At 45.9% G+C, this 17,380-nt stretch overlaps 1 protein-coding gene across 1 annotated transcript in view; it reads right to left on the bottom strand.

Moving 5' to 3' along the window:
- The window catches only part of EHF (ETS homologous factor), a 42,467-nt gene extending 31,645 nt beyond the window's left edge, over positions 1-10,822 (bottom strand). Inside the window, exon 1 of the mRNA XM_028517522.2 lies at positions 10,673-10,822. The gene's annotated coding sequence lies outside the window, so the exon portion shown is untranslated. The remainder of the gene's footprint in view (positions 1-10,672) is intronic.
- Between the last annotated feature and the right edge of the window lie 6,558 nt (positions 10,823-17,380).

Below are 17,380 nucleotides of genomic sequence, written 5' to 3'. Positions count from 1 at the left end.
GCCAGAGCACGCACACACACACACACACACACAAAACCCCTGCATTTTCAGTGTGGACGCTACCCTCCTGCTCTCTCAAAAGGAAGAGGGAATCAAGCAAGCCAGCGCCAGCGCTGGCAGGGCCTAGAGGCCAGAAGACACTGTACTTTTCCATCGTCTGGCTCTGCGAGGGCGCCCAAGATCCGCGGAATGATATAGCCAGCCTCCGGCCAGTCCGGGTGAAGATTGTGAATCCGATTAACAAGGGCAGACAAGGGGCTGCCGGGATAGGATCAAAGCCAAACCACACTCTTCCAAATTGTAGACTTCGGAAAGTCAATACGGTTCAGGGAGTAGGTGTGGCCTACAGGTTACCTCCTAAAACAGACACCTGGAGTGCCTGAATCTCAGTCCGGCCTCTCTCACAGGCTTCCTCCGTGCAGCCCTGGGCAAACAGCGTAATCGGGAAACGCTGGCCCCCAGACCATCGCTTTCCCACTGGGCAAATGAGGCTGCCCACACATACCTCAGAGACAAGCTGTGAAGATTCACTCAGGTCCTGCCGAGTGATTTGAGGTCCCAAGCCCCGCGGGGGAAGGGACCCGTGCTCAAGGTGTGATTCCTGCATTAAGCCAAGTGTCATCACATTCTCATTTCTCATCGCTTTGTCAATATCACATGATGCACGCAAGCCGAAAAGGGCCACAAAGAGCTAAACAAGTCACTCAAATGAAGATCATGACAACACTAATTAAGCAATGGCATCATAGCCCAGCCTCCAACATTCACAGGACAGAAGCAGCCTCTTAGTATCTCTTTTGTAAGCTTTGAGAAGAAAGCAGAGGATGTGGGCAATGCAAAACGTTCCCCTAGCTTCGGAGCCACTGGCCTTCATTAGACCACTGGCTTAATGGGGGGTCAGGGCAGTGGGGAAAGGCCTCAGAAAGGCCGCTTCTCAGAGAGCATTAAGAACAGGGTGTTCCGACAGGGGAGGGCTGTGGCTGGCTGAGCACTCCCAAGCATTCTTGTCTGAGCGGGGCAGGGAGTGGAGTGCCTCGGAACCAAATCGGGCAGCCAGAAAAAGAAAAGATTCAGCAACACCCTCAGTCGACTGAAAAATAAATAAGACCAACTGCACAGGAATGCAGAAAGGGCGGAGGGAGGTGAGAGTGGGGATTGAAGCCAGGGAGGGGTGGGGATGCAATGGGACAATGAATTTGACCATTTTAAGATTCAAGTTTCTTCCCAGGACAAGACTAAAGTGCTCTAGGTAAGGAAAGGTCAACAGCCGTCACTGGAAGTTCACAGCTGGTATAGTTACAAAACGACAACTCAAACTATGCCATTGAGGATGGTTCGTGTTTATTGAGCATTCTCGAAGTGCTAGGAATTGAGCTAGGCTTGACATGCATGATCTCATTTAGTCCTTGCAATAACCCTGGGCATTGGTACAAATATTACCCACATTTAATGGATGAGGAGGCACGGAGAGGCTAAGTAACTTGCCCAAAGACACACAGCTCGTAAATGGACTGGATTTACCATAATAAATACATTAGGGGGGCGTGCAACATAACTTTATAGCTTTGAAAATGGGTCCTTGTATTTCTAAAGAGGAGGAGGATGTCCCTTAAGATTGCATACTTTTATTTTGGAAGTTGAGATTCCTTTAAGTACAGCTCCCATAATTTTTCCCTAAATGTGAGTTTTTTCCTCGTGCCCTAGCATGAAAGTTGCCTTGAGCATACACCAGTGTGGATGCCACAAAAGCACTAGTTCACGGCCACTCAAACCCATCCATCAAAACTTCAGTCTGGCTTTCTGTTGCAAGCTCTAGATTGACTCAGGGGTTGGGCTTGGCTGCCTGAAGCCACCTCAGACTTATTAGCCATGAAAAAAAGAGCAGTTTTTATTACTGAAAATGTAAGGGGAAACCGTGGCTTATTTGGAAAAGTACCGGGTGACTGAACCATCACAGGTCATGGTGAGAAACATGCCATGTTGTGGACATCACAGGGATGAGAGAAAGACCATGGTTGTGCCATTCTGGGAGACTGAATTCCATCACTCCAGCAAATAAATGCAGGAAGGCTCTCGCCCTTGCCTACCAAGTCCATGACCCTGTTTCAGACCTTGGAACAGTTTGTAAAAACTTCGTAAACCACAGACAGAACCTGATAAGGCCTATTCCATTGTCATCTTTGCAGCTTAGGAAGCAAATAGTATCTGAATTTTCCAAAAATTAGAGGATCCCCTATTTAGAAGAACTGGAGTTTTGTTTTCATACCAATAATCAAGAAATACAGCAGGCAAGAAAGCTTGAGTTTCTTTTTAGTGCCTTCCTACAAGAATGCTAGACTCGGCACCATGAGTCCTGTTTTCCCTTCCAGAACACACTTCGCTCTGCTTCTCCTAGCTCACTGGGCTATGCGGTTAGCCCTCTGGAAAACAACAAATGCGAAGGGAATACAGTCAATGATATTGTAGTAACTGTGCACGCTGTCAGGTGGGTACTAGACTTACCTATCGGGGGGGATCACTTTGTAAGGTACATAAATGGCCAACCACTATGCTGTACACCTGAAACTGACAGAATATTGTATGCCAACTGCAGTTGAAACAATTTTTAAGTTATTTTAAAAACTGGAAAAAACCCAACTGTGAGGCAAGCAATTCCTTACCAGAAAGGTTTTCCAAGGAATCAAATTCCTTCCAGCTGACTAGTTTCCAGGTACGAGAAGAAATCTCTGGTACTCAAATAACGTCAGAAAACTCACCAACTCACAAACGACAGCATCCCTGCTACACTAGCCTCAGCTTCCCACCAGAGGTCAAGGTCAGCTATGTGAGCAAGATAAGAATGAGCAGGGGCTGGCTTTTCACAGGAGCATCTCGGGAGTTCGCACACGTTTGAACAATTTTACCACGTCCCGGGGCAGGCCCAGCTGCATAATTTGCAGGCCTCAGCGCAAAAGGAAAATGCAGGCCCCGTGTTCAAAATGCATTAAGAATTTCAAGGCAACGACAACAGCATGAAACCGAGCACAGGGACCACACAGGTGGCAGACCCGGGACACTGGCCCTGTCCAGGTGCCAGCCCTGACTTTGACTTTTAACTGCTCTGTCTCCACTAGGGATGGGAGGGGAATCTTTTCTGCCTTCCCCCCTTGAACAACCATCTGAAGTCGTTGGGGAAAATTTTTAATAATTTGACATTGAACACACCTGTAAAGTCACCTGGCTTACAGCAGGCACTCAACAAATGTTAGCTATTATTACCATTATTATTATTGCTATTGCTATTATTTTCATTATGCAGATGACCCGCCACAACTGTAAAGCTACCCATCGGCAGGAACAGCGGGAAGGAAAAATACCTACTCCTATTCTGAAAGAGGCCAGCCGTTAGCTGATGCTGTTCAGAAGTCTCTTTGTTAGCCCTATGCAAGAGAATGCTCTAAATTAGGAGTCCTTCACCTTTTATCTATACCATGGCCCCATTCTGAAGCCTAATAAGACCTATGGACCCCTCCTCAGAATGCTTTTATATGACAAAATAAAATATATCAGGTTAACCCTGGCTGGCGTAGCTCAGTGGATTGAGCACGGGCTGTGAACCAAAGTGTCACAGGTTCGATTCCCAGTCAGGGTTCAGGGTACATGCCTGGGTTGCAGGCCATGACCCCCCGCAACCACACATTGATGTTTCTCTCTCTCTCTCTCTTTCTCCCTTCCTTCCCTCTCTAAAAATAAATAAATAAAATCTTTTTAAAAAGTTCAATATAGTGAAGATGCCAAAAAATTAGTAGATAAAATATAGAATATTATTTAAAAAATAAAATAAAATATATCAGATTAGAAAGGAAGTTTCTATTGAAATATGATCAACATACTGTTTAAATAAATGTGTGATATAGTAATATATGTGCTTCTTTAGTAGCACATAAAATCAGATTACCTAGTAGAGATCTAATAACCTCTGTGAAATATAGTCAGTTATGGGTCTCCATACTTCGAGACAATTTGCACCAAGTCTAATGTGACACGAACCTGTCTGCAACTTCTCTTAGTGACACAGTTACAAAGTTTTGCTACTGTAGAGTTTTGCCTACATTCAAATTGAAAAAAATATTAAAATTTAGTTAGGTTAGTTAAAATCTAGTTACTGAAAATAAAAACGATTTTTTTCACATCCAAGTTCACAGATCTCCTGAATTTTCTCCATGGACACCAAGAGATCCTTGGATCCCAGACTAGGAACCCTTCCTGCTTTATGAACAGCAAAGCCTGCTCGTTCAACTCAAATAGCTTCTAGAAACCACTTCCCTGTGGCCAGAAGTCTCATTTAAACAAATTACAGCCCTGGCTGGTGTAGCTCAGTAGATTGAGCACGGGCTGCAAACCAAAGGGTCGCCGGTTCAATTCCCAGTCTAAGGCACATGCCTGGGCTACGGGCTAGGTCCCTAGTGGGGGCCACATGAGAGGCAACCACACACTGATGTTTCTCTCCCTCTCTTTCTCCTTCCCTTCCTCTCTCTCTCTCTCTCTCTAAAAAAAATGGATAAATAAAATCTTTAAAAATAAAAATAAAAAAATAAACAAACTACAGGAGGCAGACCCCATAGTGCTTTGATATAATAAGGAAGCAGAATTTTTTTTCAAGGCCTCTAGAACACCCAGGGTAATGCCTCAGCTGCAGCAGTCAGTAGGTATCTGGAAACACTCCCAAGAACTTTAGGAGTGGGCAATGTACAGAAAGTTGCAGTTCATCACGTGAACAGCCTGGAGGAGGGTCAGTTTCTTTTGGAGGCCCCTACATGCTAGGCATTAAAGCACAGGGATGGGAACGGGCTGCGTGCCCCTCCCCCACCCAGGTCTGACCCTGAACCTCCACCGGTTGATGTCTGCAGCCAGCTCAAGGCAAGGCCCTGTTTGGAGGTCTCCCATTACTATGATTCATCTCATCTCCCTGCCACCCGCCCTCCCCAGTGAAAACCTATGGCATCTCTTTACCAAGATCACAGTGCAGAACCAACGTTAATCATTTCGGAAAAAAAAAAAATCCCAGAATTATTCATCCACCTGGACCCAACAGAGACTCACTGAAAACACCCATGTTGAGGATTTATCCTCCACTTCCACTCCATATATTACTAATTATTTACTCACAAGCATTTATCTAAGTGCTTTCAGATTCTATATCTAATGTAAGCCCAACAAAAGTCTTGTGTAGATGTCAGTCACCCCATTTTCCAGGCAAGGAAACACAGATTCTAGGGCTTACATAACTCACTCAACGTCACTCAACTACTCAAGGGCAGAGTCAAATTTGAACCCAGAGATTCTGATTCTTTTTTTATTTTATTTTAATCTTTGTTCAAGTACAGTTTTCTTTCTTTTACTCCCAATCCAGCCCACCCTCCTGAGATTCTGATTCTAAACTTAGTGTTCTTTGTACCGCCTTCCACCAGTTCCCAAGCAACCAAAGCTCATAGCCTCCTGCCCCTTTAACACACCAGCAAAGTCTGTGCTCCCTCTGTGTCCCTCCAGCCATTGCCTTCTGACCAGTGGAGTTGCAAGGTGCTCTCTGACTTTATAAGAAGACGTAATCGAGGAGAGCCTGAATTTGGGCCAGATCTAAAGTTCACTGCAAAGACCAAATACGTCTTGTCAGGAGTCACCCTGAAGACAAAGCTGAAATTAGCCTCACCTTTCCGACCCACTTCCCTGCACCACCAGATACAGCATTATCCCCACTGCGGGAATTATTTAAAAGCGTCCTAAGAAAGGTCCCAAAATAACCTCTGCAAGACAGCCATATTCTTCAAGATCCATTGTCATATACAAAAAAATAGAAGACCCTCTTCATAGTCGAAGAAAGACTATTCAGACTTTTGGATGAAGTTCACATCAAGCTGAGAAAGAGCTGGCAGGGTGACGGAAATTTCTCAAGTCCACCATTGGGCAAATGAGGGCCAATCCCCAAGATTGTTGTGTGTGTGTGTGTGTCTATAATACAGAGCGAGAGGGAAGTGGCCAAACATAAAATTTTGAGTTCACCACAATAACAATAATATCACAGAAAGTATGTGTCTAGACAAGATCATACAAAAGCAAAAACAAGCCGTTGTGTTAAAATAGTGGGATGAATGAGGTGGTCTGTCAGTCTGATCATCAACATATTATACTAGGCATTGGGGCTCCTTTTTATTTTGGGCTTGTTTTCATCAGAAAGAAGTTCTTGAATGCACCTCTGCTGGCCATATTTTAAGTAAATAGGCAGCTCCCTGTAATAACAATCAAGATGCTGCTGAGAAAAGAAGGAAAGTGGGCTCTAAGGGTCAGGGTGTGGAAGAAGATTGGGGAAAAAAAGGTCATGTGAATTCAATGGACCAGAACACGAGGGTCAACGCTGTGAAACAAACTGAAGACGGAGTGTGGTTAGGTGCTAGTGAAATCAGTTTTTAAAGGAGCATTTTTACAGGGCGCCTCTCCTAACAAAGCCAATTAAAACTCTCGGAGCCCGGTTACATGGGCTGCCCTGCTTGACCCTGTTGCGAGGTCTGCTTGCTGTAGGCGCAGGCTGAGGCCCTCTGGGGACACCAGTCTCCAGGCTGGCCGCCCAGGGATTGGTTCGGCCAATTGTACTTCCCTTCTGTTACCCCTAGGGTCTTCCTCTAGGAGAACTGAGTCCCTGTCCATCCAATCTGCCCAATAACTCATGGGCAGCCAGTCAAGCAAGCCGATCAGCATCACACAAACTAAGCCAGCTTCATGGGTGTCTAAATGTTCACTTTTCAGCAGACAGCTTCGGTGCTTTATAGAAGACGTCATTAGAGTGCCGACTCTAGTGCCAACTGCTCCCTGTGGTCACAGACAGTCAGCGTTACCCACCTCTGCAATCCCACCAACTTTGGACACAGGAGGCAGACTAATAAAGAGGGGATGTTGTCATGGGAGAGGACCCCAACACCCCCCATGAAGGCTCTAGGTATCTGAGTACCTCCACCCAGCTATACCCCTTAGCCAAAACTCTGAGGACCCCAAGGGAGCCATTTAAAGGCTCCTACTGATGTTCTTTTCTGTCTCATCCTTAGGGGGGCATCTCCCATCCTCAGCTTTCAGAGACTCCAGGGGAACCTGCCGACCTCTAGGCACAGCTGATCCTCCCTGGCCATCAGAATCTGAGGGTGGGAATGGATCTTCAAGGCAATCAGATGCAAACTCCTTTGTCCAGTGGAGGGAACTAAAGCCCAGAGAGGTGGAGCATGTTGTTCAGAGCATGCACGCAGCTTCTCCGGAGCTAGCAAACCAGTTCCTCCGGCCATCGGCCCCAGGCACTGCCCTGTACCTTGTTCACCTTGTGCTCTGATCACACAAAAGGCGAATCTGAAATTCTTCAGGGAAAATTCCTACAGAAATATCTTTTTCTTACCCCTTCTGAAGTCCAGTACATTTTTTATCAAAAAACTCTGAGGAACCTGTGGAAATTTCTGCTCCAGGGCATCTCAGCTTTGTGACGTCAGTGCCATTCGAGCTTGAACACAGGTCCCATCTGAACACGAGTGCCGTGCTCCCCACCACCCTGTTTGTTTGCTGCACAGCTGAGTATTTGGCCCTTTAAAACCCAGTCTGGTTTAAATAAAAGTAATAGTCACATATTTCTAATAAGAGCACAGTTGCCTGCTCCTTAGGACAAATCATATTATTTAAAATCTTACAATTAAAAGCAAAGTAAGGCCCTGGCTGGCGTAGCTCAGTGGATTGAGCGCGGGCTGTGAACCAAAGTGTCACAGGTTCAATTCCCAGTCAGGGCACATGCCTGGGTTGCAGGCCACGGGCCCCAGCAACTGCACATTGATGTTTCTCTCTCTCTTTCTCCCTCCCTTCCCTCTCTAAAAAGAAATAAATAAAATCTTTAAAAAAATAAAAGCAAAGTAAGAAAACATTAGTTTATCATCCCCATCTCTGCAGTGATTCAACAGATTTCAGAGAATCCCGGCAAGACATGGCTGCCTTCCTGCCTCTGTCTTCAGATGACACCCCCAACGCAGGTTCGGCTCCTCCAAGCTGAAGGCCACTGCACTCGGTCAGTTGCTCAGTGAAAAAGCCAGGATGAGAGCGTGCGGTCTCTAAGCACCGAGGCTCCTGCCCAGGGCCCAACCCACAACAGAAACAATTGTTACTTTAATTCTACCAGAAAGACACTTTTATAAGAGAAATGCACTGAACCGCAGCAAGACGGTGTCACTGAAAATCAGGTCTAACTTTATGCTTGGTTCCTTAAAACTATGGCATGGCCTCTCAAGGGTATTAGCAGGTTCTACGATGGAATTCTTGTTGTCTGCCCCACCCAGAGGTCTTTGCACGTCACATCTCTTGGAAACGGCTTAGAAATGACTCCATTTGAGGTGGGGGGGAAGACTGAATAACTTTTTAATGACTTGTATAAACCTCTGTGCTTGATGCTTTAACATTGAACAAGGTTCTTAAACACTGGGCTTTCCAAAAAGCAAGACAGTCTAAGGAATACAACCCAGGGCTAAAATCCCCTGATTCGGAGGCAGGGGTGAGGGGTGTGAGGAGGAAATAAAACGTGATGAGATTCACCAAAGCTGAGTTTCACTTCGTAGCAGCAAACTTTGGCCCGCAGCCCTCACATTCTGACCTGAGACCTGATATGAATTCCTTCCAGTTTCCAATTAGCTAATTGAACTCAGTTGAGTAAATACTTTAACCTCTCAATTTTCGTTTTGTCTCAACCTCTCAAGGAGTCAAAAGGTATAGAAAGGGGATCTGGGCAAACTTGGTAAATCACTGGGAGCATTAACATACAGTCGTCAGTGTGAGGGTGCAAGGCTTCCCCCGGTCCAGGGAGGCCCAAGGCATTTCCATTTGGGGGAGCTCCCAATATATTTCAACAGGCAAACACAATGTTAGAAAAGGGTCGTGTGGCTTGAACAAATTCATACTTATCAGCACAAAAGAAACTATACCGTGGAATTCGAGACCTTTCACACGTATGGCGCCCGGATCAAAGGCCGGCGCCCCGCCACAGCCACCCCCCAAAGGTGCCAACGGCCGTCGCCCTCTCAGGCAGTGACACAGAGGACTTACAGCACAGTTGTCCCCTCCGAGTCACTTTCTTTTAAAACGCCTTGCAGCACACTTTGGAAGCATGGAAAAGGACTGTCTCCATTATATTGATCTTTTCAAATGTCATGACAGACTTCCAAATAACCCCCATGTCACGTTTCATCCCTGCGTTTAATATTTATCCACACAAGCCCTTAGCGATTGGTGGGGAAGGGGCGTGACCCCGTAGGACTTCAGATTAAAATATGGAATTAGTGAGTTGTTTTAGAGTCTCAGAATTCCAGGTCTCAACAAGAGGATGAGTGGGGCCTCCTGAAAACTGCAAATGCAGCTCTTCATGCCACTCTTAAAACTTCTTGAGAGCCTTTTCTGATAGTATCACTCACCCATGCAGCTCACCCTAATAACGCAACTTCATCTCTCCTCCTAGAAATCGACCCTTCCCTTGGCCTCAGTTGCAGTAGCGCATAGCCACCCGTGATCCCCAACTACCCGTTTATACCGTGAAAGGCTCTGCATGCACACATCCTCACACCCGTGCCTACAGAACCAACTCCTGAATTGGACCTTTCAGCAGGAAGTTCTCAGAATCCAAACTTTCACTTTCTAACTGCTACCAAGGTAAGAAAAAAAAAAAAACAGCCGTGACACCCATGCACTGAGACTCACAGACTCTTGCTCTTCATCTTAAACACACACATGTTCCCACAATCCTGGGAGCATACTGGATCTTGGTAAAGACGGATGGCAAAAACGTCACTTTCCCGACTCGGTGTTGTTATTCACCAACAAGATTAATTCTGCGCTGTTCCCAGACCCATCCACCCTGGGGCCAATATTCCCCCCTGGTGTCCAACACAACCAAGGGAGTCCCCGACTTAGACGGCATTTGGTGCTGTTGACGCACGTCTGCCCGTGTGGTCACAGTAGCCCACTATAGAACAACCAGAGGCTTTGTTTGTCACCTTAAGGTATGGCCAAACTCTTGGCCAAAAAAAAAAAAATTTTTCCGGACAAAGTCATTTTTAGGCGTGCAGCTCTCCCCAGTGCCCTTGCCTACCTGGGTTGCCTGACCACTTTCTCCAGGACGGATGCGAATGCCCTTGTTTATTTCCAGCCGTTTTCTGACACCAGAATATACTAAAAACGACTCTGCCCTTCCCTACAAGTAAGTCAGGAAAATGACCAGCAGAAGACGTCTCCAGAAAGTGAGAACACGAGGCCCCACAGCTACTGAGCCAACCAATCCTTCCCCGAGGTGGCTGTCTATTTGGTTCAGAATTCAACCCAGAGAAATGGCTTTGAGACACAGGCAGAGGAAAAACCAGGGGCTTCTAAATTCACAGCGTCTGGAAAGCCAGACCAGTGCAGGGAATTCACAGGTAACAGCCAAAGTAGCCTAACTGCCCGCCCTCCCCCCCAAATACAATTCTATTAAGACCCAGTGAGGTAAGCTCAGGTGAGGCGAGCTTACTTCCTGCCTGCTGCCTCCGGGAGTCTGCTTCAGTTTCAGCTGTCTGATTCACGTTAGACTTCTCTTTCCACTCAAGGGGTTGAACTCCAGGTTCAAAAGAAGTTTTAAAAAAGAAGGACTTACCTCATTTACTAAAGATTCTGGGTGGGAAATCCAATAGCTGTGGCTAATGGAGGGGAGGCAGCAGGCAGCCCTCACGCCAGCTCCTACGGGAATGGGGAACCAGGGGTGCTATCGTGACTGAGCCCTCATCGGAGTGAAGATAAATGCATATGACAATAATTTTAAATCATTTTGTAGGATGTTAAGCAATAAGCCACCAACCGGGAATTCCCTAAGTCACTTCCCCCTCCTCTGATTGGCTGCCGGGCCCTTTAAAAAAAATAAAATAAGGGATTACAAACATTGGCTCATTTGCATTTGGCCAACTCACACGTTAGTGTTCAAACAAAACAGGTCTAACCGGGTTATGCCTGTGTCTCAGGAACAGAGAGACAACCTGTTAATGGATGAGGAATTGATTTGGTGGTGACTGTTCTTTTCAGCTTAGAGGCTGTTTCAGGTGAAAAGCACCCGTATGGGTGCTCCCCAAACACACCATCAGGAAGGGAGACTGTAAAAGCCACGTGAGCAGAAATTCACATCTGGAGGAGACAAGAGTATAGGGGAGTAACATCTGTCTCGAGTACTAAGCTATATTTAGTCCACTCTGTTTTGGCATCCAGATCTTTGCCCAGGCTGCACAGGTGCCAGGCTCTGAAGGGGCTCCCTGCCAGGCGGCCCACAGACAACATAGCTTCTCTCATTGGGTACCACGATCGCCTCTTTGACAATGGCCTTTGGCAGTTTCAGTGGACTTTGAAAAGCCAGCTCCCCGGGTCCCAGGTAAGAGACTCAGGAGGAAGTTTAACGGGAGGGTCCCAGAAGAGAGGACCCCCTCTGAGTCCTTGAGGTGCAACAGTCCTCTCTCAACAATGCAGGGGCTGACTATCCGGTTGTCAGATTATCCAGGTTCTTTACTTCCTCTTGACACTTGCATTGTCTTTTTAACTCTGTGTATCGAACACTCCCTAGAAGAGCTAGAGAGAGGAAAAGACCAAGATGCTGAAACTGGGAATAAAGTAACACAGTTTGGGCAAGAACCCCCGGAGAGGCTTTATGGATTTTAAATGCCCCTGCAGTCCCCATCCCCTCGGGACAAAGGCCCGCTTCCCTGGGTCACCGGTGCACACCCACCCACACAGGTGAGGGACTGCTCCTGGCAAGGACTATTCCTCCCCTAACCATTAACTTTCTCTCAGGTCTTTCTGGCCACTGGCCTGGCATGAGCTAAGCGTCTGAGCAGATTTCTTTAACTCGTCAGGCTACCCCTCTGTGGGAGAGAAAAGAGAAATTGAGTTTTGGCAAAGAGACAAAGATGTTATGATTAAAACCAAGAAGTTCCTCGTGGGATAAAGAAAAGTCGGCATATGACCACAGGCTGAACGCGACGAAAAGTAAGCGGTGGTCGTGTTAAGGCGAGTGAGCAGTAGTAACGCTCCTCTCCTGTTTGCTTATTTTCCTAGTTTATGTAACAGGATGCCAAGATTTCTGAAGGTGGAGAAGACTTGGTGGGAGGGCAGGGGTGGGTTTGAGAGGGTCCTGGAACCCAGGCAGGTATGGGAGGGTTTAAAGGTTTGGGAGTGCAATATCCGTGGGCTCTGAAAAGCCCCTCTGCCTCCCTACCTTCACTAAACATTCTCCACCATCCCCTCTCCTCAATGTGTATTTCCCAAGGGCCCTATAAAATGTAAATGCCTGATAAAAACAGTAAATGTCATTATTGCTCATTATCACATTAGCCCCAATTAGCCTATCAGCTCCAAGATCTGAGAGCAGGGTGCTGAAGGAGCAGCCTGGTGACTTTTTTCTTTTCTCTCTCTCTTTTTTTTTTTTGGCTTGTGTGATGCATCATGAGTAGCAACTGAAGTAGCAACTCCACCCACTCCAGGGTGTGTGTGTGTGTGTGTGTATGTGTGTATGTGTGTTGGGGAGGCTGGGTATTATTAGTGCCAGTGTGACTCCTTCCCAGTTTTGCCTGAGACGAGGGACAGTGGGGAGGTGGATGGGGTTGTGTGGTCAAGAGGGGGTGAACTTCAAAAGCAGCTCCAAAAGTGACGTCACTCTCTGGGCCAGTGCCAACCACCTTTAATTCTAAGTCCTTTATTTTCTAGCTGAAAAACTCCAGTTACATCTCCATTTCTTCATCCATCTTATCCTGTATCCTGCCCAGTTGAGGTCAGAGGACTGCTCCTTTAAGACACGCTGGAGAAGAGTCACGTTGGGATGGTGGAGATGAAAAGGGATGGAAAGCTGTCATCTCATATTCATAAGCCACTGTGTTTGTGCAGTGTTTACATACATAAAGTGCTTAAGAATGTGTCTGGTACTTAGTGGGGACCTACTATTGGTTATCTTCTTTGCCTGAGACTCCGTTGAACCTCCCAGAAGGAAAACAAAAACAACACCCCCCACTTCCCAAAAACTAGATTTTTAGATGTGTTGCATATATAAAGCAATTCCTTTGGAGTTTACATATATGAGGTCTTTTACTCTATGATCAACTTCAACAAGATAGCACTTGCATCAGGATAAATGATAGATAGATAGATAGATAGATAGATCTGATATTTAACTGAGAATGCTAAAAGTTGAATTTGATGCTAAGGTTGTCAGTTGGAAGAGTCTCAAATATTCAAGTATGTAAAAGTAGAACCACAAAAACATTAAACATACAAGAACCTTTATATGAACACATTGTTTCCTAAAAGTCATAATCTTCTTGAGTAGAAGTTTCCATAGGCAAGAGCCTCACTATCATGTCAGACTCCAAACCTAGAATAGATTGCATTAGTTCTAAGAACCCAGGATTCTTGGAGACTGATAAAGACACAAGCAAAGAAGTCAAGTGATGAGACAAAGCTAATTGCCTGGGTTTTATGGACAGGAAGATCTCAGAGCGTGAAGCAAAGCAGCTAGCCCTTAGGTCAAGCAAGATCAAGATAACACTGGGAACTGGAATAAACACTACAGACACAAATACTCTGCCTAGAAATCTTCCAGGTCTTCTCTACAGGTCAAGGCCTTATCACTGTCTCAGACGTGCGCCAAAGCACGTAGGACTTGACGGAGCTCTGATGCTGGTTCCCACTGAGGAAAAAGGGGCAGAGCAACCCAGACTAGGTTGTGTGTGGCAGCCTGAGGACTCTGCTTTGGTTGGATTATTTACTAGAAGATATACATCACAGAACCAAAGAAGCCAAGGGACCTAAATTCCCAAATCAAGGCCAAGACAAAGAATCACTCTAAGCCAAGTATCAAGCCCTAGGGGTCTGAGTCTTAATACCAACACAGGCTGTGGTTACAAGGTTAATGAGAGTTGTGTGCTTGCCTTGCAAGAAAGGGGATGCTTGCTTACTTTACACAGCACCTTTAAACTAGAAGCCCTATATTTATTTTTGAAAGCAAGTGTGTGCTTATATGTGTTTCTGTCTATCATTCCCTCCTGATGACATGGAGTTACCTCCAGGGCAGAACAAATATTTGGTGAGAGCCCCGTAGGAATATTACTGTAAGACTGATGGGAGCAAGAATTTCTGTCTGGTGTGGGGGAAGGGATTACCTAGAGCAGAATATTATCATCCATCACCTTGGAGAGCACCAAATAAGGAATTAAAGTTAATAAACATAATCTTGTCTCTTACCCTACCCCCTACTAGAAGCCATTTTCAAAAATCTTGATATTTTGGCTTCGAGTAGATCCTGATGCCCTTTGAATCTTCTGAGGAGAAGCGTGGCACCTGAGTTTTGTTTGGGAAGCCGGACAGGGACAGCTGTCCTAACAGATGTGCATGGCATCCCCTGATGGAGTCTCTGCCGTCACATCTGTGCCTCCATGCTGAGCAAATCCTCTGCCAATGGCACATGCCACTGAACTGCTGGGTTGGGGGACAATCTCGGGGCTGGAGTGGGGAGGGCGGCTCACCGTTTTTGGAAGGAATGACCCATTGCACACACACGATCTTACTGTGTCCTCCCAATCTTACCTACGTGCCAAAGATGAATTTTCTAAACTCTCCTTTCTATTTTAATTACTCTCAAGACACTTCCATTCATGCCTAACGTAACTCACCCCTGTGTTATTCCTTCTGCCTCACCTCCATCTTATTATTCTCTTTCTGGCCTTATCTTCCCTCACAAATAGCTGTGCACAGTGCCCTGACTTCATGCCAGCTTCACTGCCAACTTCATTTTGAATCAAACTGTTTGGGACTCTAAATAGTTTTTCCACCAGGTCCTCAGAAAGGCTCATTTCTCAGCCTCAGAGCAGCAAGCAAGAGCAGGCAAAGACTGGCCACTTCTGAGCAGCCTTCTTGCAGCCAGTATCTTCTTCTTTTTTGTGTCGGGAAGAGTATCTTATCATTGTAGCAGTTGGTTTGACACATTATTTTAGTGTAAAATGATCCCTGGGACCCCCCCAACTATAGAACAGACTGCAGAGATGCTGCTACACAGGTGTCGGAGGGAGGCAGCTGCAGCCGTCAGGGACCAGCTGCCCTGCCCATAGCCCCCAGGCACCCCGCCTTTTCTGCCTTATTGTCTTTGAACTCTGTGTCCTTGCTCTAAGCCAGCAGGGCATCAAGATCACCTTTACAAGTTCAGATGCTTGAGTCCCTCCCCACACCACCAAATTGGCAACCTCCAGAGAGTGGGGTGATTGTACAGACAGTAATCAATTGTGTGTCCATCACCCTCCATTCAGATTGTGTGGACTCCCATATCACTCCGCCAAGAATAAACCGGAAGACCCAGTGCCTGCCCTCCAAGAAGACGTTTTAAGGGAGCCAGCCTTGGGTGAGGGTCTGTTTCACCCAGAGACCATGAGAGAGAGCAAACTCTCAGACCCAGCTAGAAAATGTATAAAATTACCATCCAAATGTCTAATTACCTAGGAGGAACTGTTGAATTGGAAGACTAGGGACACTCAGAACCTATTTCTTCATCCTAAAAAAGCAAGGGGGCTCAGCTATCTCAGAAGTAGAAAGGACACAGGTCTTAAAGCCAGACCAAGACAAACCTTGTCTCATTCGCTTAAAATTTAGGTCTTATTTTCCCCATCTTTCTATGAGGGATATAAATGTTCTCGGTGAGCTGTTTGGGAAGTTAAATGAGAAACTGTATAAAGCATTACGAGAGTGCCTGGTACTTGGCCGGCTCTCAGAAAATGTGTACCTCCATCCTGTAAGTGTGGAGCTTGGATCCCAAGAGCACCCCCTCAACAAAGCATAGTTACATAAAAGTGATTAGATAACTCCACGTTTCAAAATACAGAGGAGGAGGGGGTAAAACTAGACAGTTCTAGGAAAAAGGAAGAATACTAATGACCATTCACATTTATTAAACTTGAACCATGTCCCAGTTATCAGACTCAGAATTGAACTTGCATCACCCCCATCAGAAAGCTACTGTTACTATTCTCACTTTACAGATGAGGAAACGGAGCCTCACTCATAAGCCTGGAGGAGTAACTTGGCCAAAGTCACACAGTCAAGCAAGTGGCCAGAGCCAGATCAAAGTGAGTGGCATGCCAAAAGAAGATTTCTCAACCACAACTCCCTTCAAAAAAAAAGAAGCTTAACAGCGTACTGAAATTTGGACTGTAATGTCCTACACAGACATGGAAAACCAAGCTCAGTTCTGAAAGGCAATTAGAAATGTAAATGTTTCTTAGCAGACTCAGATTGTAAAGTTGAAAAGAAAAAAACCACTACAAAACAGGCAGACAGGTGTGTGGTGGATCTTATAGAAAAGTCTTCAGCCCCTGCCCTTCAACACCAAATATTTAAAAAGTCAAATGATCAGATTCAAAATTGAGGGGAAACCCATTGGAAAAAGTTGTGACTTGGTCTTGCCCGGGAAGTCATGAAACTCTTTTGACACAAAGGTCAACCTGATACCCACCCCCCAGGCCTGATGGCACAAGGCACACTGAATACCACTGTGAGAAAACCCTTAGGCATCTGGTTCCAGAAACAGCAGAGGAATAGAGCAAAGAGTGGGAGCGGTGATGAAGGCTGTAATCATGAAGGTTGCAGGCAGCAGTGGAACCCAGTTGGGAGTGGAAGTTGCCCCCCACCAAACTGGTTTCTCTACCCCCATTTTTCACAAGCAGTTGAGAGTGTCTTGGGGAAACACGAAATGATCATTGACCAGATTCTGCTCCTACATGCTCCGCAGAGAGAAATGAGGAATTCTGGACCCGATCATGCCTCTGGAAAGCATGCATCCAGAAAGCTCCTGGAAACGATATCCAAGAGTTGACAAACACACCCCCTGGGACTATGCAAAAAACTCATTTGCATAAATAAATTATCTATTCAGTCTATTCAAAACATGTGCACCTGTACATTGGTGGAATGTCAAGAAAGAAGCCCTTGGAATTATTTCTGAATAATTGCACATTAGGGGAAATCCAGATGAAATCTCCCCACGTGTATCATGGCATGTGTATGGTGTTTCTCCCCTTTCTCTCCCCCACCCCCACTCTAAGCAACCACATGTGAGTTCAGGGCACAGAATTAGTCATTCTGTCTTCCTGGACAAGGTCTGCATTCTGAACAGTCCCATTTTGAGACCTACTTTCTTTGATGACAGTGCCCCAGGAAAGTTTTATGAAGAGTCCTGATTTAGGGTTGGAGGTTAATAGCTCTGAAGTTTTGGGAACCAAAAAACACTGTGTAGGTGGGTGTATAGTAAAAGTGAAATAAGGAACTCCTCTGCAAACCCAACCTA

The sequence above is a fragment of the Phyllostomus discolor genome, chromosome 6 (assembly GCF_004126475.2).
Source record: "Phyllostomus discolor isolate MPI-MPIP mPhyDis1 chromosome 6, mPhyDis1.pri.v3, whole genome shotgun sequence".
Classification (NCBI taxonomy): Eukaryota; Metazoa; Chordata; class Mammalia; order Chiroptera; family Phyllostomidae; genus Phyllostomus; species Phyllostomus discolor.
Note: the sequence above shows the minus strand (reverse complement) of the source record. Positions and strands in the feature narration are given on the sequence as shown.